Below are 20,991 nucleotides of genomic sequence, written 5' to 3'. Positions count from 1 at the left end.
AATGTCAAAGAGGGTCGTTAGTCTCTTTTTTCAAGTGCTCCGGTTAGTAAATGAATGGTTATAAGCAGTGATGGGCTGCCAAAATTGTTACTGCCACACTGTGTGCATGGCTTATTTTGTGAGTGTGGCTTGATGGCCATGTGACCAGGTGGGAGCGGCTTGACAATCATGTGATTGGGGAGTGGCTTATAGGTCATGTGACTGGGTGGGAGTGGCTCATCGACCAAGATAAGTTTTCAAATAGGTGCTTGGACTCTTTTTCAGCTAATTAAGTCACATTGTTTGAACAGCCACCCAAAGGACAAATGATAGTCTGCATTATTTGTTGAAGAGCACAGTAACATTTTAAGGTTTTGTACTGAACTCACAAGGTTCAGTATGAAAACAGATTAGGCAAGTACAGTGATCCCCCGCTCGTTGCGAGGGTTCCGTTCCAGGACCCCCCGCAACGAGCGGGTTTTCGCGAAGTAGCGCTGCGGAAGTAAAAACACCATCTGCGCATGTGCAGATGGTGTTTTAAACTTCCGCAGCGCTAGCGAGGAGCCGAAGATTGGGGGGTAGCGCGGCTCTTTTAAAACATCGCCGCCGACAAGGGGGGCTCGCTAGCACCCCCCGAACCCCCAACCCGGGTTTGGGGGGGTGCTAGCAAGCCCCCCATGTCGGCGGCGATGTTTTAAAAGAGCCGCGCCACCCCCCAATCTTCGGCTCCTCAGCGGCGAGCGAGCGAAGCCAAGCCGGCAGCAATGTCGCCGCTGCTGCAGCCAACGCGCGCTACGATCTTCCGGGCCAGCCAGGCTCAGTCACGGAAGGCAGCCGCTTGGCCCGGGATGCTGGGCCGAGAGGAGCCGGGCTTGATCCGCTGAGCCTGGCTGGCCCGGAAGATCGTAGCGCGCGTTGGCTGCAGCGGCGGCGACATTGCTGCCGGCTTGGCTTCGCTCGCCGCTGCAACCAACGCGCGCTACGATCTTCCGGGCCAGCCAGGCTCAGTCACGGAAGGCAGCTGCTTGGCCCGGGATGCTGGGCCGAAAGGAGCCGGGCTTGAAGATCGCAGCGCGCGTTGGCTGCGGTGGCGAGGGCTTGCGATGGAGGGTGGAGGAAGCGGCCATGGGAGGGCGAGCTGCCTCAGGGAGGAGGATCGGGCGGGACCAGGTGGGGGCTGGAATTTCTCCGCTGGGAAGAAGCGGCCAGGGCGAAGGGCGGGCGAGCGGCGAAGGGCGGGCGAGCGGGTGCTGGGGAGGGCTTCTCGCCCTCCCGCCAGCAAGAGGGGGAGCGAACGGCGTGGGCAGGCGAAGGGCGGGCGAGCGGCAGCGAGGAGTTTGCGTGGGCGGTGGGGAAACTCCTCGCTGACGCCAGCAAGAGGGGGAAGACCCAGGGAAGCCGCCCAGCAGCTGATCTCCCGGTTGCCATCTACGCATGCGTGCCCATAGAAAAAAAGGGCACGCATGCGTAGATGGTATTTTGACTTACGGGTTGAAAAATCGCAAATTACCCTGTTCGCAATGGTCGGGGACGCAATAACTGGGGGATCACTGTAGATCAATTTTCTTTAATTGCTATACAAGTTAATCATGCTAGATAAGGATTAAAATGATTAAAGTGTTTACGGGTCAAAACATGCTATTTAATGTATTTCCTATTTTAAAAGTAATTGAGGACCATACTAAGGTACTAGAGAAGGAAGGACAATAAAAAAACTATTAAGTATTCAATAAATAGTGCATAAACCTAGTACCCTCACTGTGCCCACCCCCTATTTGCAGTCTGCATTTTAAGATGGATTTTGACCCAAGGACATCAAGAACCAGGAGACATTAATTAGCTTCTAAGGTCTTCCCTGGATTTTAAAGCATCCAACCTCAAAAACATGCTATTTTGTCACTGTAGTTCAGGGGTAGGCAAAGTTGGCTCTTCTATGACATGTGGACTTCAACTCCCAGAATTCCTGAGCTAGCATGGTTGGCTCCAGGAATTCTGGGAGTTGAAGTCCACAAGTCTTAAAGTTGCCAAGTTTGAAGACCTCTGCTGTAGTTGGTTGTCATTAAAATATTGTAAAAATTGGATTTGAAGGAGGCAGCATCCCATTATTGGTTATAAGTCAAGGACTAACCACACAGTCCAATAATTATGGCTAGCCCTTACTTTTTCCATGGAAAGAGGGGGCAAAGCCCCTGTAGATTGCAGCTGTCACGTGTCCTCTATTTTGGCTGTCCTTAAAATCTCCCAGGACTGTGTCCTCAAAGTTTAGAGGCAAAAACCATTTAATTATTTCAGCACCATTTCCCATTTATTTCTCTCTCTCTTTAAAAAAAAAAAGGAGAATAGGCATATTAAACAGAGAGAGAAAGAGATAGGAGTGTGCCAGCTTGTAAAATATGTAAATCCCAACTTCATGGAGTGTTGCTTTTAGTAGCTGGATGAAGAGGTGGGGGGGAGAGACTATGGCCTCCAGTCATGAAAAAGATTGTTCACTATACTCCTGGCACCAAGGCACATTCGGGGTGTTTCTAGAGTGATGATTCCTGGGCTTCCAATCAAAAGGCATTCTGGGGTTATGCCGCCTTTTTTCCCCCCTCCCCATCCTCCTCCCCCAAAGAGAGGATTGAAGAAGTAATGCAAAACCACAAAAAGATTACATGTAGATGAAGAGAACACATTGCCTGTGCTTGCTTGCTTGCTTATCTATCTATCTATCTATCTATCTATCTATCTATCTATCTATCTATCATCTATCTATCTATCTACCATCTATCTATCATCTATCTATCTATCTACCATCTATCTATCTATCTATCTATCTATCTATCTATCTATCTATCTATCTATCTATCTTAGGATAGTAGCTTATTTATTTATTTATTTATTGGACTTTTATGCCACCCCTCTCTGAGGACTTGGGGCAGCTTACAACATATAATAAACAATATACAATATCTTAGATCCAATTAATTAGATTTAAAAGTCTAAAAACCTAAAATCCCATTTAAAAAGTCATCACATCCGCTCAGCATTTTCTCAACATGTTCATTGGCCAGGGGGCAAGAATTTAATGGCCCCAAGCCTGGCAGCATAGAGACTCTTCTGGAAGGCGAGGAGGGTGGGGCAGTACGAATCTCCAGGGGGGGAGCTAATTCCAGAGGGGCGGGCCCACCACAGAGAAGGCTCTCCCCCTAGATCCCGCCAAATGACATTGTCTGGCTGACAGGACCTGGAGAAGATCGACTTTGTGGGACCTGACCGGTCGCTGGGATTCGTGCAGCAGAAGGTGGTCCCGCAGGTTCAAGGTAAAGTAGTTATATAAACAACATAGAAAGTAATGATAAAAGAAGAAAGGACAGTAGGACAGGGACGGTAGGCACAATGGTGCGCTTATGCACACCCCCTTACAGGCCTCTTGGAAAAGGGGGAGAGGTCAACTGTAGACAATCTAAGGTTGAAGATTTTGGGGTTTGGGGAAGAAACCACAGAGTCAGGGAGTGCATTCCAGGCATTGATCACTCTATTGCTGAAGTCGTATTTTCTGCAGCCTAGTTTGGAGCAGTTTGTTTGCTTGTCTGCCTGCCTGCCTGCCTGCCTGCCTACCTGCCTATCTATTTATTAGATTTGTATGCCGCCCCTCTCCGTAGACTCGGAGTTTAAATTTAATTCAAATCTATTACGTGCCCGTGTGTTGCGGTTGAAGGTGAAGTAGTCATTAACAGGAAGGACATTTTAGTATATGATTTTGTGAACTATGGTTAGATTTATTTATTTATTTGATTTTTATGCCGCCCTTCTCCTTAGATTCAGGGCGGCTAACAACATGTTAGCAATAGCACTTTTTAACAGAGCCAGCCTATTGCCCCCACAATCCGGGTCCTCATTTTACCCACCTCGGAAGGATGGAAGGCTGAGTCAACCTTGAGCCGGTGATGGGATTTGAACTGCTGACCTACAGATCTGCAATCAGCTTCAGTGGCCTGTAGTACAGCACTCTACCTGCTGCGCCACCCGGGCTCTAATCATAGATCTAATCTAGATCATAGATCATGGTTAGAGTATGAAGAGTGTTGGTCTTTCAGGTTCTGTAAACGAAGCAGAGTCCTGGCAAGGTCTTTCAGTAAAATAATATTTTCTAATAACATGAGAAAATATTATTTTACTGAAAGAATAGTAGATGCTTGGAACAAACTTTCAGCAGACGTGGTTGGTAAATCCACAGTAACCGAATTTAAACATGCCTGGGATAAACATATATCCATCCTAAGATAAAATATAGGAAATAGTATAAGGGCAGACTAGATGGGCCATGAGGTCTTTTTCTGCCGTCAATCTTCTATGTTTCTAGAAAACAAAGTTCTCCCCAACAACACATTGCTAGATTTGGATTTTCCCTCTTTTCGCAGCGTCTTTTTCCTCCTCCGGCTCGGCTCGGCTGCGCTTCTCTAACTTTTGCTCCTGTCAATCAGGGCGCTTTAAAAGCCGTTTTAAACTCTTTTAAATGTGGTTTAAAGGGGACGCTCCCCCGTTTGAGACCAGTGGTAGTTCAGCTTTCGTTTGTAACTGCTCAATGTCCTAAAACTGCGGGCTCCGATACGCGGTGAAGCCGGGTTCAAGCACGGAAGATGGAAAAGGTTGGCGGGGGAGCAGCTTTAATAGGAGGCGAGCGCTGTGGCTAAGGATTGGACTGCGCGGAGTTCTTGAGGCTGTCTGAATGCTGCTGCTCGCGAACCGACGCTTCGTTAGCCCTGGCGGCGCTACTTAGTCGGGTAAGAAAACAAGCGGACAACCGCGTCCAGCAAGGAACAAGGACTCCGAGGCGTTGAAAGTGACCAGCCAACAAGTCACGAAAGGATTTGTTGTCCACCTTGTATGCCTGGCTCTCTTAAGAATCCGCCTCCCCCCCCAACATACACACAGACAGAGACAGAGGGGGGAGGAAGCAGGAAGGAGAAGGGGGGGGAAAAGAGAGAGAGAGAGACACGATAAGGCAGAGGAAAAGAGGACAGGGAAAGAGAAAAAGAGAGACAGAAAGATAGATAGAAAGAGAGGGAAGATGGAAGAGAGAGAGAGAGAGAGAGGGACTAAAAGAGGGAGAGAGAAAGCGAGAATGAGAAAGAGAAAAGAGAGAAAGATAGAACAGGAGGGAAAAAGAGAAAGATAGAGACAAAAAGAGAAGGCAGATTAAAAAAGGGAAACAGAAAGGTAGAAAGAGAGGGAAGGGTAGAAAGAGAAAGTTAGAGATGGGAGGGGGAAAGAGAAAGTGTGAGAGAGAGAGAGACTAAGAGGGAGAGAGAAAGAATAAGAAAGAGAAATAGAGAGGGAGTAAAAGAGAGGGAAGAGAAAGAGACAAAGAGAGACAGAAAGGTAGAAAGAGAGAGAAGGGTGAAAGAGAGGGGGAAGGAGAAAGGGTGTGTGTGTGAAAGAGAGAGGTTGAGGGACTAAAAGAGGGAGAGAGAAAGAATGAGAAAGAGAAATAGAGAGGGAGAAAAAGAGAGGGAAGAGAAAGAGACAAAGAGAGACAGAAAGGTAGAGAGAGAGAAGGGTGAAAGAGAGAGATGGGAGGGAGAAAGAGAAAGTGTATGCCTGAGAGAGAGGGGGGTTGAGAGAGACTAAAAGAGGAAGAGAGAAAGAAGGAGAATGAGAAAGGGAGAGGAAGAAAAAGAAAGGGAAGAGAAAGAGACAAAGAGAGACAGAAAGGTAGAAAGAGAGGGAAGGGTGAAAGAGAATGAGAGAAGCAGAAAGACGGGAGGGAGAAGAGAATGAGAGTGAAAAAAGAGTGCGACAAAAAGATGGAAGCATAAAGCGGGAGGGGGAGACAGACAGATAAACAGAGACAGATGAGATTAAACATTTGTTGGGCTGGCGGCTGAACTGTTCGGGACAAGGGGGGTTTCTTCCGCCGATGCCCAACAGTTGTTCTCCAACGAAAGGCCCCCTCTTGTGGTCTGCAGCGCTTTCGGCCGGGCGGATATCCCCCCCCCCTTTTCCACACAGCAACAGCAGCAGCAGCTCCGAAGAGGAACTTTAAATCTCCCCCTGCCCGCCCCTCTCCCCGGTTCCTCCCCCGCCAGACCCCCGGCTTCAGGGGATTAAAGAAAGCGCCCCTCCCCCCCCCAAAAAAGCGGAGCCGTTCTCTCGGCGCCTTCACCCGAACAGCCGCGACCTTCCCAACCCAGGCGAGGTCTGAACAAAGAAAGCCGAAGCGGGGGGGCGGCGGCGGCCCGATTTCTATACCCACCCCGTTGGAAACAAGCGCCGGATTCCCACACAGGCCCCAAAGCGACCGCGCCGGAGCCCGCAAAGGCTCGCAGCGCTCGGCTTCCAAAGGCCGCTCAACTCCGCGGCGCTAATTGCTTCGACCCCCCCCCCCTCACCTTGGCCCATCCCGGAGCCCGACCGAGTCAGCTCGGCCGCGAAGACCCCCCCCCCCCCCCCCCCCCGCCACGCGGATCCGCCCGCTGCGCCCCTCCGGAGCCCGTTTTTGCGCTCTGCTCGCATCCACGTGGCTCCGCCGGGGAGGGAGCGACTATATTAGGGCAGGCAGGCTGGCAGGCAGTCCGGCGCGCTCGTGGGGAGGAGGAGGAGGCGGCGGCGAGGAGGAGGAGGAAGGCGAGGAAGGGGCTGTGCCGGCGCCGCCCGGAGTCAAAAAAAGAAAGGAGGATTTTTTTGGACCCGCTGAGGCGACGGCTGCCGCCACTTCGGGAAGGACAAAGGCGGAGGCGGGCGAGCTGCCTGGAGGGCGGACGCGGTGAGTGAGCGGGCTTGCCTGCCTGGTCGGCGGCCGTAGCGCCCCCCGGGAGCTCCGCTTCTCGGCGAGGAGCTTTCCCGCTCGGGCTGGAAGGGGTGAGGGGGGCGCGACCGCGGGAGAGGCGAAGGGGTGTCGCGCCGCCTCAGCCGGGCTGCCTTTTCCCTCCTCAGGCGGGTTTCTCCCTCAGGCGCTGTGGAGAAAAGGAGGCTCTGAGGCGAAGGTAGCGCGGTGAGGAGAGGGAGGCTCCGCGGCGGGCAAAGGGGGACTTCAAGGGAATGGAGAGTTGGCGGAGCCTCCCTCTCTCTTCCCCCCCTCTCTCCCTCTCCTCTTTCTCTCTCCCTCTGCCCCGCTGTCTTTTCCTCCCTCCCTCTCCCTTTCCTCTTTCTCTCCCCATCTCCTTTCTCTCCCCCTCTTTCTCTCTCCCTCTTTCTCCCTCTCTCCCCCTCCCTCTCTCCGTCTTTTTCTCCCTCCCTCTCACCTCCCTCGTTCTCTCTTCCTCTCCTTCCCTCTCCTACTCTTCCTTTCTCCCTCCCTCTCCCCTTCGTTCTCTTCCTCTTCCTCTCCCTTTCTTCCTCTCCCCTTTCTCCCTCCCTCTTTCCTCTCTCTTTTCTCTCCCCCTCTACTTTCTCTCCTCCTCTTTCTCTCTCCCTCTCCTTCTCTCCCCTCCCTCTCTCCCCCTCCCTCTCCATGTTTTTATCACTCCCTCTCCCCTCCCTCCTTCTCTCCCTCTCCTTCCCTCTCCCCCCTCTCCCCTCCAACTCTTCCTTTCTCCCTCTCCCCCTCCCTCTCCTCTCCCTTTCCCCCCTCTCCCCTTTCTCTCTCCCTCTCTCCCTCCCTCTCTCCCTTCCTTCCCCTTCTCTACTGCTCTCTCCCTCCTTTCCCTCTCCCTCCCTCCCTCTCTGTCCTGCTCTCTCCCCCTCTCCTGCTCTCCCCTCCCCCTCTCTCTCTAACTCTACCTCTCTCCCCCTCTCTCGTTCTCTCTTTCTCCCTCCCTCTCTCTCCCCCTCTCTCGCGTGTCGCCACTCGAACGTAGGAACGGTCGAGGGCTCCGCGACTCGGGAAGTCAGCCGAGGAAAAGAAGGCGTCGTGGGAACCGCAGCCTCCGAGCGGCGGAGGGAAGCGCCTGCCTTGCGGGGAAACGAGCGGGAGTCGGCCTCAAACGCTTGGACGTGTGGAGGCAGCGCGAGGCGCCTCGGGGCTCGAGTCGAGGAGGTGGAGGCGGGCGGGGCGGCGGCACCTCTAACTTTCGGGCCGGGATGGACGAACCGCAGGCAGGGAGAAGGCGGCGTCGCGGGGAGGAAAAGGCAGCCTCAAGAGGGCGGGAAGGAAGGAAGGAAGGAAAGAAGGAGGGAGACAGGGAATGAAGGAAGGAGAGGGAGACAGGGAGGGACGGAAGGAAGGAGAGGGAGACAGGGAAGGAAGGAAGAAAGAAGAGAAGGAGGGAGGAAATAAAGGAAGGAGAGAAGGAAGGATGAAGAGGAAAGAGGGAAGGAAAAAAGGAAGGAGGGAAGGAAGAAGGAGGAGGAGGCAGAGGAAAGAAGGAAGGAAGGAAGGAAGGAGAGCGAGACAGAAGGGAAGGAAGGAAGGAGGAGGAAGAAGAGGGAGACAGTGAGGTAGGGAGCTAAGGAAGGAAGGAAAGAAGGAAAGAGAAAGGGGAAGGAGGGAAGGAAAAAAGGAAGGAAGGAAGAAGAGGGAGGCAGGGGAAGGAAGGAAGGGGGGAAGGAAGGAAGGGAGGAAGGAAGGAGAGGAGGGGAGAGGAGAGACCCAGCTCTCTTGCTTTATAGCGGCCGGATCGCTGAACGTGTGGAGGCAACATTCGGCCGTCCTGAGGAGAACTGCTGACCGGCGAAGCTGCGCCCGAGACTTTATTTATTTATTTATTGCTCTCGCGCCTTTTTCGGGTCCCGCCTGGCCTCAGGGGAGCGGTGCGTTTCCTTCGCCGCCGCCTGAGGAGAAGACGGGACTGTGTGTGTGTTTGTGTAGTTGTTGTGTCGAATGGGGGCTCGGTTGAGTTACGGGGGAAGGGGGAAGCCCTCCCGGGTTGCGAACCGAGGCGGTCCAGGCTCGCCGTAAGTGGAGGGGGAGGGAGAAAGAAGGCGAGACCCCCCCCCTTTCCTCGAAACTTAAGAAACGGTGTCCCACCGCTTTAGGGTTTTTTTAAAGCTCCTCAACTCCCTCGCTCGGGTCTCCGGAGTCTATGTGGGGGGAAAGAGCCTTCATTCCGACAACCGGCAGGTCGGGCCTCCTGCTGCCCTTTGAATTGAGAATTAAAAGGGGCCTTGGTAGTCCTCGAACTTACCACTAGTTCGTTTAGGCACCGTTCGAAGTTACAACGGCGTTGGGGGGGGGGGGGCGAAGCCGACTTATGACAGTTTTTCAGAAGTTGTTGGAGTTAATACTATTAGTCTTCTCGTGGTTCTGATCACCCATCTCCGCCCGTTTATGACTGCATGACTGTAACTTGTTGCTTGTATCCTTAGTATTTGTATAAATATTGTTTCCTGGTTGCTTATTTGAACCTTATGACCATCATTGTGTTGCACCTCATGATCCTTGAGGAATGTATCTTTTATTTTATGGACACTGAGAGCATTGGCACTCATGACAAATTCCTTGTGTGTCCAATCACATTTGGCCCATTAAAAATTTGTCCTGTCCTAACCTACTCTATACACTGCTCTTCTCTATTCCACTTTATTCTACATTCCATTCTATTCCATTCCATTTCATTCTATTCTATTTTCCTATCCCAGGGGTAGGCAAAGTTGGCTCTTGTATGACTTGTGGACTTCAGCTCCCAGAATTCCTGAGTTAGCATGATTGGCTCAGGAATTCTGGGAGTTGAAGTCCACAAGTCATAGAAGAGCCAACTTTGCCTACCACTGTCCTATCCTATCCGACTCTACACTACTCTTCTCTACTACCCTATTCTACAATCTATTCTGTTCTATTCTATTCCTATTCCTATTCTATTCCATCCCATCCCATCCCATCCTACCCTACTTTATTCCACCCTACCCTACCCTACCCTACTCTACTCTACCCTACCCCACTTAGCAACATAAATGGGGGGGCTCATTTGTGGTCATAAGTCGAGGACTACCTGTACCTGTAATGATGGAAAGGGAAGGCAGAGAGCCTGTTACCTTTAGCTCCCCTTACCCCATGCTCAGAGCACCATGGATTAAAGGATTTGGGCCTATACTTTAAAAAGTATATTTGAACTTTTCTTTTTTTAGAGTTATATTTGCAAACAGCCCTGCTGAAAAGCAGTGGTTGCATGCAGGTTTTAATTATAGCAAGTAAAATGCAAAGTATTTGTGGTTGTTCTTTTTTTTTTTTTGTGACTTGGCATCCAGGAATAGTTTACGAAACCCAGAATGTGCACCTCAAAACCACCCACTCACCACATTTGTGGGCTTTGCGATCTCAATATTTCCAGAACAGGGATATATCCACCATGCGTTTACTCAAAAGTAGGTTTGCGCAACACAGTCTTCAACTTACAGCGCTCATTTAATGATTGTTCGAAGTTACAGTAGCACTGGGAAAAAAATGACATGACTAGTTTTCACAGGACTGTTGCAGCAGGATTTTGAATTGAAACTGGAGAGAAAGTGCAGAGGAGAGCAACCAGGATGATAAGGGGACCGGAAACTAAAACATAAGAGCAGTGGCAGGAAATGAGCAAAGAGAAGGACCAGGGGAGATATGATAGCAGTGTTCCAATACTTGAGGGACTACCACAAAGAGGGGGGGGGAAGGGGGCCAGCCTGTTTTCTAAAGCAGAGGTCCCCAACCGCCGGTCCGCGGACCGGGACCGGGCCGTTGGAGCTTTTCAGCCGGTCCGCGGCGCCAGGGCCCCCTCGGCCTTTCCGCATCACCAGCGGCGCTCCCCCCGCCAGCCAGCCAAGCCCCGCGCCCGCCGGAACCGGCTCCTCGCTCTCCCCCCGCCGCCCGCCGCGTTTGCAGGAGGTGGGGAGGGTTGGGCGGCCCGCCAAGGCCAGGAGGGACGCCGCTGCCCCCCCCCCTCCTTCCCTCTCTCCGCCCGCCGCTGCGCCTCCTTGACAACGAGAGGAAATGCCGGCAAAGGCTTTCCTCAGCGGAGGCCGGCGAAGGTGATATTGAATGTCGGGGGAGAACGGGTATTTGCACGCGCTCCCTATCTCCCTGCTAGCCCACTCGGAATATTCAAAATAAGAAAAACCTTTGCCGGCGAAGGCTTTTCTTATTTTGAATATTCCGAGTGGGCTAGCAGGGGGATAGGGAGCGCTTGCAGCCGCCCGTTCTCCCCCGACATTCAATATCACCTTCGCCGGCCCCGCCTCTCCTCCAAACCCCCTTGCTGAGAGCCCGGGGCGAAAGTGCTCTCGCAAAGGTGAGGCGGGCAGGGCGTGCGCGCGTCATCGCTGAGAAGAATGGAGAGAGAACGAGAGTGAGTGAGAGCAACAGACAGCAAGATAGAGAGAAAGTGAGAAAGAGAGAGTGAGAAAGGGGGGGGAGAGAAAGAGATAGCAAGAGAGAGAACAAGAGAGAGAAAGAGCGTGAGAAAGAAAACAAGAAAGAGTGAGAGAGAGAGAAAGCAAAAGAGACAGAAAGAAAACAAGAGAGAGAAAGTGAGAAGAAGAGAGAGAAAGAGGGGGAGAGAGAGAGAAAGAGAGAGGGGGGAGAGAGAGAAAGAGAGGGAGAGGGAGAAAGAGAGAGGGAGAGGGGGGAGAGATAGCAAGAGAGGGAGAGAGGGAAAGGGGGAGAGAGGGGGAGAGAAAGAGAGAGGGAGAGAGAGAGGAGATAAAGGAAGAGGAGAGAGAGAAAGGAAGAGAAAGAAAGAAAGAGGGATAGAAAGAGAGAGAGAGTGAGAGATGCTCAGTGAGCCTTTCTTTGAAGTTGCCTTTCTTTCTTTCTCTTTCTTGCTTTCTTTCTTGCTCTTTTTCTTTCTCTCTTTTACCTTCCCTTCCTCTATTTCTTCTTTTCTTTCTCCTTCCTACCTTCTTCCCTTACTCTCCCCTTTCATAAGTTTCCTTGCTTCCTTCCTCTGTTCCTGTCCCTTCCCCCTTTCTTCTTTCTTTCTTTCTTTCTTTCTTTCTTTCCTTCCTTTCCTCCCTCCATTTCTTGCTTTCCTTTTCCTTCCTCCCTTCCTTCCTCCCTCATTCCCTTCTTTCACTCCTTCCTCTCTTACTGTCCCCTTTCACACCTTTCCTTGCTTCCTTTGCACCCTTCTTTTGTTCCTGTCCCTTCCCTCTTTCCTTCCTTCCTTCCCACCCTCCGTCCATTCATTCACCCATTCCTCTCTTGATCGCCCCTTTTACGGCGCCGCTGACAGCTAGCTCTCTCCCCCCCCCCCCCCGGGCCATGGAAAACTGGTCTAGCTTAAAGCCGGTCCCTGGTGCAAAAAAGGTTGGGGACCTCTGTTCTAAAGCACCAGAAGGCAAGACAAGGAATAATGGATGAAAACTGACCAAGGAGAGATTCATCCTGGAAATTGTTGTGATTCAGCCTGAGGCTCCTCAGGGACCGGCTGGAGCTCTGCCGGATCCATGCCCAGAGGAGGAGGACAGTGACCAGGAGGGGGAGGACCATGCAGACGGGGGAGAGGAACATCAGGAAGAGGAGGAGGGAGAGCAGCCTGAGACCCCCGGGGGGGGGGTGCCTCTCCCCAGCTAGTAGCCTGGATTCATTGGATGAAGACGCACAGGCTATAATAGACATGAGGCAGAGATGTGCAGCTCAAAGAAGAGGCCAATTGGAAAGGTATTTCCATCCCTGAATTGGCAACAGCTGGCTTTGGGTGTGGTTCTCCTCAGCAGGGTTGAAAAGGCAGGCCCGCCCTTACAGTCTTGTGGAGAGTTATCAACTGGGAGTCCTGTGACCTTGCTTCGATTCTTGGCGTCTCTGATCTTGGCTTGTGGCCTAGAAGGCTGAAAGACTTGGGGGAGGCGTGGGTTTTATTATCTTCAGTGTTGTTTTTGCCAGCAAGAATCCTGTTTTATTGCCTGGCCTTCGTGAAACCTCTGTGAAGTTTCATCGTGTTCCTGTCTGTAAGAACAGTTTTTGTTACCTGTGTTTGCTTTCCAGTATATGAACTGCCTTTGCTTTTTACCAGTGTGTCTGGATACTCTTTTTGGTTGGTGTTGGCGTCTGGGGGGACCCAGACAGAACAGAAATAAGGAGGAACTTTCTGATGGTGAGAGCGATCAACCAGTGGAACATCTTGCCCGGAGGTTTTGAAAGCTCCAACACTTGAGTCTTTCAAAGGGAGACTGGACTGCCATTTAGCAATAGCAATAGCATTTGTTAGCCGCTCAGAGTCCGTTTGGAGTGAGCGGCATATAAATACAATAAATAAATAAATAAATTTAGATGTATATACCACTTCATAGTACTTTTACAGCCCTCTCTAAGTGTTTACAGAATCAGCGTGGAAGGCTGAGTCAACCTTGAGATTTGAACTGCTGAACTACAGCTAGCAGTTAGCTGAAGTAGCCTGTAGTGCTGCACTCTAACCACTGCGCCACCCCCAGCTCTTTGTCCGAAATGGTGTAGGGATTCCTGCTTGAAGTGGGGATGGGGTTGGACCAGATGATTTACAAGGTCCCCTCCAACTCAAATAAATAAATAAAGGATCACATGATCAAAATTTGGATGCTTGGCAACTGGCATGTATTTATGACGTTTGCAATGTGTGTGTGCATGTTTATTTTATTTTATTTATTTATTTTGTCCAATGCACAATAATACACAATGAAGGTTATAGGGGTTATACTCGAGTAGAATATATTAGAGAGAGAATAGAAGTGAAAATTTAGGAATAGAATATATCAATTAGAGAATAGAAGGATATTATGAGAGTAGTGTAAGAAGAATAGAATAGAAGAATAGTAGATACAATATAGGAGATATAGGAGAGACAATAGGAAAGGACAAGAGACACACTAGTGCACTTATGCACACCCCTTAATGTGTGCTGTCATGTGATCAATTTTTGTGACCTGACAAGCCAAGTCAATGAGGAAGTCAGATTCGCTTAACAACAGTGTTACTAACTTAACAACTGCAATGATCCATTGACCAACTGTGGAAAGAATGCAAAACTCAATAACTCTCTTGCTTACCAAGATAATTTTTGGGCTCAATTGTCATAAGTGAAGGGCTGCCTGTAAGGTTTCTGGGTTTTGTTATCCTTGCTTTGTAGTTTTAACTGGGTTGAGGACTGCAGACTGGCGGGTTCTCATTCATTTTTTTTTTTTTTAAATTATTTGGAGTTTTGAAAAGTTTTACATACATACATAAAAACAATAAACAATAAGATAAATACATATAACAAAAGGAAAAAAGAAAATATAATAAAGAGAAAGAAAAAGAAAACCTAAACAAACAACAAAAAAACCCAATACAATATCCTGCATTGTTAATTTCTTGTCAATAATACTCACTTCTTTGACATCAGTTTATAATTGTAGTTATTTATATCCATATACATTTTGCTTATATCTAAATAAATATATTTCCTTTTCTCTTGATATCGTTATTATACAATCTCCATTACAATCTTTTTATGAGATCTCTCATTACAGTTTTGTAGTTTGTAAGCAAGACAAATTCCTTGTGTATCCAATAACACTTGCCTAATAAAGAATTCTATTCTATTCTATTCTATTCTACTCTACTCTACTCTACTCTATTCTATTCTAGTTTTTTTCTCTTTTCAAGCCACATGTACAGTTTCTCCCATGTAATATATATTTCTTTCCGTTGCTCATTTCGTAATTCTAAGGTGAGTTTCCTCATTTCTGCGCATTCCAGTAGTTTATTAATTGCCATTATTTTGGAGGGCATATTTTCACATTTCCACATTTGTGCAATTGCTAGACGGGTAGCTGTCACTATATGTATAGTTAAGTAATGGTTCTCATTCATATTAAAACAGGAAGAAGGCTTATTGGGCGAGTTCAGTAAATCGTTCCCTTAAATCAGATAACCCTGGTTTAAGCTCCAAAGAAATGGAGCCAATGCTTAGTATGAGGTTTGACTATGAAGCATCTGGTCCCTATATCAGTTTAGTCAAGAGCAAAACGGAAGTGGAACTCTTTAACTTTTGCTAAGCAACTGCTTGTTTTGTTATTTTGAATCTTGCCCTGATCAGATATGAGTGTTGAGAGGAAATGAGAGAAAAAAGTCTCAACCCATGGCAGTTAGCTTTTCAGAGTGAGCTTCTCTGGAACCAAACCCAGCAACAACAAAAGTTTCAGATCTATCCATTGTATAAATAGGCAACAGTGTTTTCGTTTTAATTACAGCTTTTTCCTTTAAAAATAAAGAAATTCAAAATCTGTTAGGAAGGGAGAGAGTAACTTCCTCCAGAGGCTCTCAAACTCTACAAGCACTGACTTGCTAGTGAGAATTTGCCACTCAGAAAGTCTGTACTGTAGTAGCTTTTCCTCTAATTAGACCAATTAAAGATATGAAAGTAGTCTGCCTTCATGTAGTACGCTATGCTTGGTTCCTTTTCCCATTCCCTACCGGACCTGTGGGATACTCAGCTCTGGTGTTAAAAGCATGGTGCAGTTTATTGTTTTTTAATTAATTAAATATACACCTTGCAAGATGCATTGCTAAGAATAATGACCAGAGAGAAATATCTATATACCTGTAAGTGTGCAAGATAAATTGGTGGCGCCATCTCTGTGGCGACCCTGTAAAGTAACTATATCTAAAGTAGAAGATTAGTTTATTCTTCTCCAGAGGTTGGAGAAGATGTGATGTCAGAAGATAAAAGCCAGAGTTGATTGTAAAGCAGGGGTCCCCAAACTTGGCCAGTTGAAGACTTGTGGACTTCAATCCCCAGAATTCTGGGAGCTGGCTGGAGAATTCTGGGAGTTAAAGTCCACAAGTCTTCAAGTGGCCATGTTTGAGGACCTCTTTTGTAAAGTCTACTATCTATAAGTAAGTAAGTAAGTAAGTAAGTAAGTAAGTAAGTAAGTAAGTAAGTAAGTAAGTGAAAGAAAGAAAGAAAGAAAGAAAGAAAGACAGACAGAAAGAAAGAAAGAAAGAAAGAAAGAAAGAAAGAAAGAACAATGACTTGATCATGGAAAAGATAAACAGTTACCAATAACAGGGTTTTGTGTTGTATGCTGAGCATTGGTGAATGTTTTCTAAGCTGGCTGCTTTATCCATGTTGAGAAATTCATTGTTCCAAAGAAAAGCTGGAATCATTTCATAGTTCTCTTGTTTTCACTGACTATTTTGGATGAAGAGTTTACTTTCTTAATCTAACCCAGTGTTACCCAACCTTGACAATTTTAAGAACATGCACTGAAACGCCTAGAATTCCCCAGCCAGCAAGCTGGGAAAAATCCATAATTCCGGAACAAGCTGGGAGAATTCCAGCATTCTGGGAGTTGATGTCCACAGTTCTTAAAATTGCCAAGATTGAGAAAACTGATCCAAACTTGCAATCTAAGCTCTAGTAAGAATAAAATAGAGATGAGAGGACAGAATAACCCACATTGTCTTCATAGAATAACAGAGACCTCAGAGATCTTCTAGTCCAACCCCCTGCACAAGTGGGAGACCCTGTAGCAGGGTCCCCAAACTTGGCAACTTTAAGACTTGTGGACTTCAACTCTCCCAGAATTCTCCAGTCAGCTATTTCACCTAATCTAATACACCATCCTCTGTTTCCATGCTGGCTGGAGAATTCTGGGAGTTGGAAGTCCACAAGTCTTAAAATTGCCAAGTTTGAAGACTTCTGTTGTGGCCCATCTGTGACCCACACAGCTGGTCACGGATCCCGAGGATCGAGAGATGGTTGTAGCCTGGTACCCTTGGCCCGTGTACCTGGAACCCAAGTCTGATAGCAAGGAGATTGGAGAGGATGTGGTATCACAGGCTGAAAGCCAACCAGGGCCTTCTGCACCTCCCAAGGCACACATAAGTGACTCAGGAGAAGAGGAGGAGGTTCTTCTTGATGCTAGGGTACGCAGAGTTGCCAGAAGGCACGAGTGGCTAAGCAAGAGGAGGTCTCTGCGTGAATAGATTTCTAGGACTTTTGGCCATGCCTTTAGGCTATTTAAGATTGAACCAAGTGATGCTTCAGTGGGAAAGTCAACTTTCGTTATGTTCCAGATGTCCGCTCGGATTTCTCTCTTGGGATATTATTATTTCAATGATGAATTACGAACTGGGGAGTTTGGCTCATTATCACTGGGCTTCCTGCCATCTCAGAGCGAGTCAGTTAATGAGAATTGTGTGATCAAAGAAATTATCTGTGAGTTCTGGTTTCTTTTCGGACTCTAATTAGCAGGTGGCATCAAACAGACTTATTTCTTGCTTTGTTGCTGGATTTCTAAATCCAAACCTCCCTGCTCCTAAAATACATGCTTAACCCTTTTAAAATCAGTGTGCATGGGCCTATTTTTTTTTTTGGGGGGGGGGGGAGGTTGTTGCTGGGACAGAACAACTTCTGCCTATACCATTTCAGACAAACGGCTGTCTAATCTTTTCTTAAGAACCTCTTGTGTTGACTCACCAGAGATGTAAATAAGATAACGATGTGTCATTTAACTCTTTTTTCTCTTCTTTTTCCTCTCTCTTTTCCTCTTTCTTCCTTTTTGTTAACTGTTCTAACTGTCAAGAAATTTCTCCTTATTTCTAAGACTTGATGGTTTCTTGGCAAGACGATTGACTGTTTCTGTGTTTCAACCATTAGCATTATTTTCTAAGTGTAATTATAATAACTTTTCATATCCCACTGAAAGAGTTGGCAGTAACCATACTGGCAGAGACTCGTGGAATTTAAATTCCAACTTTTTGAACAGATCAAGGTTGAAAACACTGCCCTATGTTACAATCGCCCTTTGCATGCCTCTGATTATAGATACAGTAATGATTTTTCTAGCATAGTCTATATATATCTTAGCAGCTGGCGCATAGTAGTGAATAGATATATTTATGGAGGTAGGCATGAGTAGCAAACTTAAGGTTTGCAATGGAAAATGCAAATGATCTGTTATGTTTTAAAAAGTATAAGTTGATAGCAAATTTTCTGAGGAGCAAAAATAATAATAATCAAAGCCCTCTAGTTAGAGAAAGCCTCTGTCTACATTAAACTTTAGTAGTGTAGTCTGAAATTCCAAGTTTCTTACAGGATGCAAACTTTTAATTATAATATGCTCACTGGTAAATAGCATTTATTAGTGGAATAAAATACATTCAACAAAAGAAGACAGATACCTTATTATTCAAATACTAACGGCCGCCAGATTAACATACGCACAGCACTGGAAAAAAGAAGACACACCGACAAATTTAACCATCGTTAGTAAAATTATGGAATGTGCCGAACTATCAAAATTAACAATGGAAATTCAAAACAAAAATGATTCCGAGTTCTACAAGGCCTGGGAGAAATGGTTCAGATGGCTATCCAACTTTAAGGACAATAAAACAAAAACCAATTAAAATCTCTTAATACAAATCAAAATAAAGATATACACAATAGAAATTCGGATCAAAATCAATACAACCCCTCTCTGGGTTCAATCCATTTGATAATTATCAGAAATTTACTAATATCGCAGCCTACAATTACTTCTCACTAACAAAAATAATAAATATAATCAAACTAAGCCGTCATAATCCAAATGCCTGCTAGTTTGCAGGTACTACCCCTCCCCTTTTTCTTCTTTCTCCTCTCTATCTTCATCTTTTCTTTCCATTCTCTTTCCTTTTCTATCCCACCTCCAACCACCTCTTCTTTCTACGCTATTCTAGGACCATTAAATACTACAGCTATAAGATTATCCAAATAAGAATATTGAATACAAAATACCTACACGTAGACACATATTTGGAATGTATATTCAATAATATATGTAAGTCGCTGTATAAAAATACTGTTTACCCCAACCCCCTCCCACTTCTCTTTTTTGTGTTCCCATCCCCCTTTTCCCTGTTCTCTTTTTTTTTATAATCTAATAAAGTATATTTAAAAAAAATATTTTAAAAAAATACATTCAACAATACTATCATGAATTAAGTTAAGTTTTTGGTTAGTCTTTTTAAGAGAGTTTTTGTAAGTGTCTAGTTGTGCACATATTTGAGGAATAATAATAATAATAATAATAATAATAATAATAATAATAATAATAATAATAATTATTATTATTATTATTATTATTATTATTATTATTGTTTATTAGATTTGTATGCTGCCCCTCTCCCAGACTGGAATACTTTGGGCCGAACAACTTTCAAAACAAAAAATGGCGAATGTCAGGTTTCAACAGTCAGTCATACACATGTATGACAGTAACCAATTTGTTGCAGTTCAGAGTCATCTAATTCAGCAATTAAGATTAGAAATTGGTGACAGATTGGGCTCCGGTCCCTCTGTGAACAGATGGTCGTCTTAGCATTTGGAGCTGCTGATACATTAATAAAGGGGCCTCTCAGGTTCTCTATATGGCTGATCAGCATCTCTTTCCTGTCACACACAAAAAAAGTTGGCAGAGGGGTTTGTCACCACAGGGTGTCCTTGCTGGCGAGAGTGGTATAGATTGGTTGTTCCCTTGCTTTTGCCAGGAGGTGGGAACAGGGCCTGATTCGAGCATTTGACGGCTAAGTTCACTGCTACCCTGCTAGGAACACATGCTGGGCAATTCTTTCAGTACATTTTTGGCTCTCCAGTTTGTCTCCTTTCGTGTATCAAGTGTTACTTAATGGTCAAAAAACTTGCAGAGATGCGGAGGTAGTCTTTATAAACTTCTTTCCTTCCTCCCTCCCTCCCTCCCTCCTTCCTTCCTTCCTTTCTTTCTTTTGCTTATATGCCTCCCAACTCCCAAAGGCCTTTGGGCGGCTTCCAACAAATGCAAACAGTTCATAAAAGCAGCATAAAAACATTAATAAAAACCCTACTCAAACATATATATATTCTCTCACTCTCATTCCTGGCCAGTTCTGGATTTCATTGGCTCAATGGCTCCAAGCCTGCCGGAAGAGCCAGGTCTTTGCAGTTTTATGGAAGGCTAGTAAGGTGGGGAGGGTGTGGGTCTCCAGAGGCAGTTTGTTCCATAGTGCTGGAGCCACCACAGATAAGGCCCTTCCCTGCGAGCTCAGCAGCCAACATTGTTTGGCTGATGGGACCTGGAGAAGGCCAACTCTGTAGGCTCTTATCGGTCTCTGGGAGGTATGTGGGATCACCTTCTCCCGTACGAATCCCAGTGACCGGTTAGGTCCCACAGAGTCGGCCTTCTCCAGGTCCCATCAACTAGGCAATGTCATTTGGTGGGACCTAGGGGAAGAGCCTTCTCTGTGAGGGCTCCAGAGATTCACACCAGCCCCTCCCTCCTCGCCTTTCACAAGAGTCTTAAGACTCATTTATGCCACCAGGATTAGGGCGATTATATCTCAGCCTCCTGGCCAACGAATGTTTATATGATTGTTCTTTGAATGGATATGACTTATTTTTAGTATAACTGGGGATTTTAGATTGTTTAGTTTTTAATCAATTGGATTTAGCTACTGTATTCTGTTGTTTTTGCATGTTGTAAGGAGCCGCGAGTCTTCAAAGAGGAATGGCATATAAATCCAATGAATGAATGAATGAATGAATGAATGAATGAATGAAATAATAATAATAATAATAATAATAATAATAATAATAATAATAATAATAATTTATTAGATTTGTGTGCCACCCCTCTCCGAAGACTCGGGGCGGCTCACAACACAATACACAATATACAAATCCAATATTAAAAACAGATAAAAACCCTTATCATAAAAAAGTTCATCACACAACCCAAACATGAATGAATGAAGGAAGGAAGGAAGGAATGAAGGAATGAAGGAATGAAGGAAGGAATGAATGAGTCAAAAGTTGGTCCCGAAGATAGTCTGGTCCTGAGCCATGTAGGGCTTTATAGGTAATAACCAACACCATGAATTGCATTTGGAGACCGACCGGCAACCAGTGTAGCTCGTGGAGCATCAGTGTTATATGAGTGTACCTGGGCACACACCCATAATATTGTGGATTATGTTGCCCCAGCCAGGGGTAGGTTCCTCCAGGTTTGGACCAGATTGCCCAAACCCGTTAGCGACCCACTGGTGATATAATTTTGGCATCACAGATCCGGTTCTTTCAATCCGTGCTCACTGCAATCTCTTTTTTTCTGAATTTCCAGCTGATTTTCCTGTGTTTGGATGGCTTGTACTCATTCTGTGTTTTGAAAAAAGCCCTTTCTCCACTACCACCCCGGGTAAAA

At 46.6% G+C, this 20,991-nt stretch overlaps 1 protein-coding gene across 2 annotated transcripts in view; it reads left to right on the top strand.

Annotated features, from left to right (window-relative positions):
* The first annotated feature begins 6,537 nt into the window (after positions 1-6,537).
* The window catches only part of ST3GAL1 (ST3 beta-galactoside alpha-2,3-sialyltransferase 1), a 142,401-nt gene continuing 127,947 nt past the window's right edge, over positions 6,538-20,991 (top strand). For both annotated transcript variants that reach the window (XM_070748330.1, XM_070748327.1), the window contains exon 1: positions 6,538-6,727. The gene's annotated coding sequence lies outside the window, so the exon portion shown is untranslated. The remainder of the gene's footprint in view (positions 6,728-20,991) is intronic.

Source organism: Erythrolamprus reginae, chromosome 3 (assembly GCF_031021105.1).
Source record: "Erythrolamprus reginae isolate rEryReg1 chromosome 3, rEryReg1.hap1, whole genome shotgun sequence".
In the NCBI taxonomy this organism is placed as follows: Eukaryota; Metazoa; Chordata; class Lepidosauria; order Squamata; family Dipsadidae; genus Erythrolamprus; species Erythrolamprus reginae.
The sequence above is the reverse complement of the archived record's forward strand: the minus strand, read 5'-3'. Positions and strand labels throughout refer to the sequence as shown.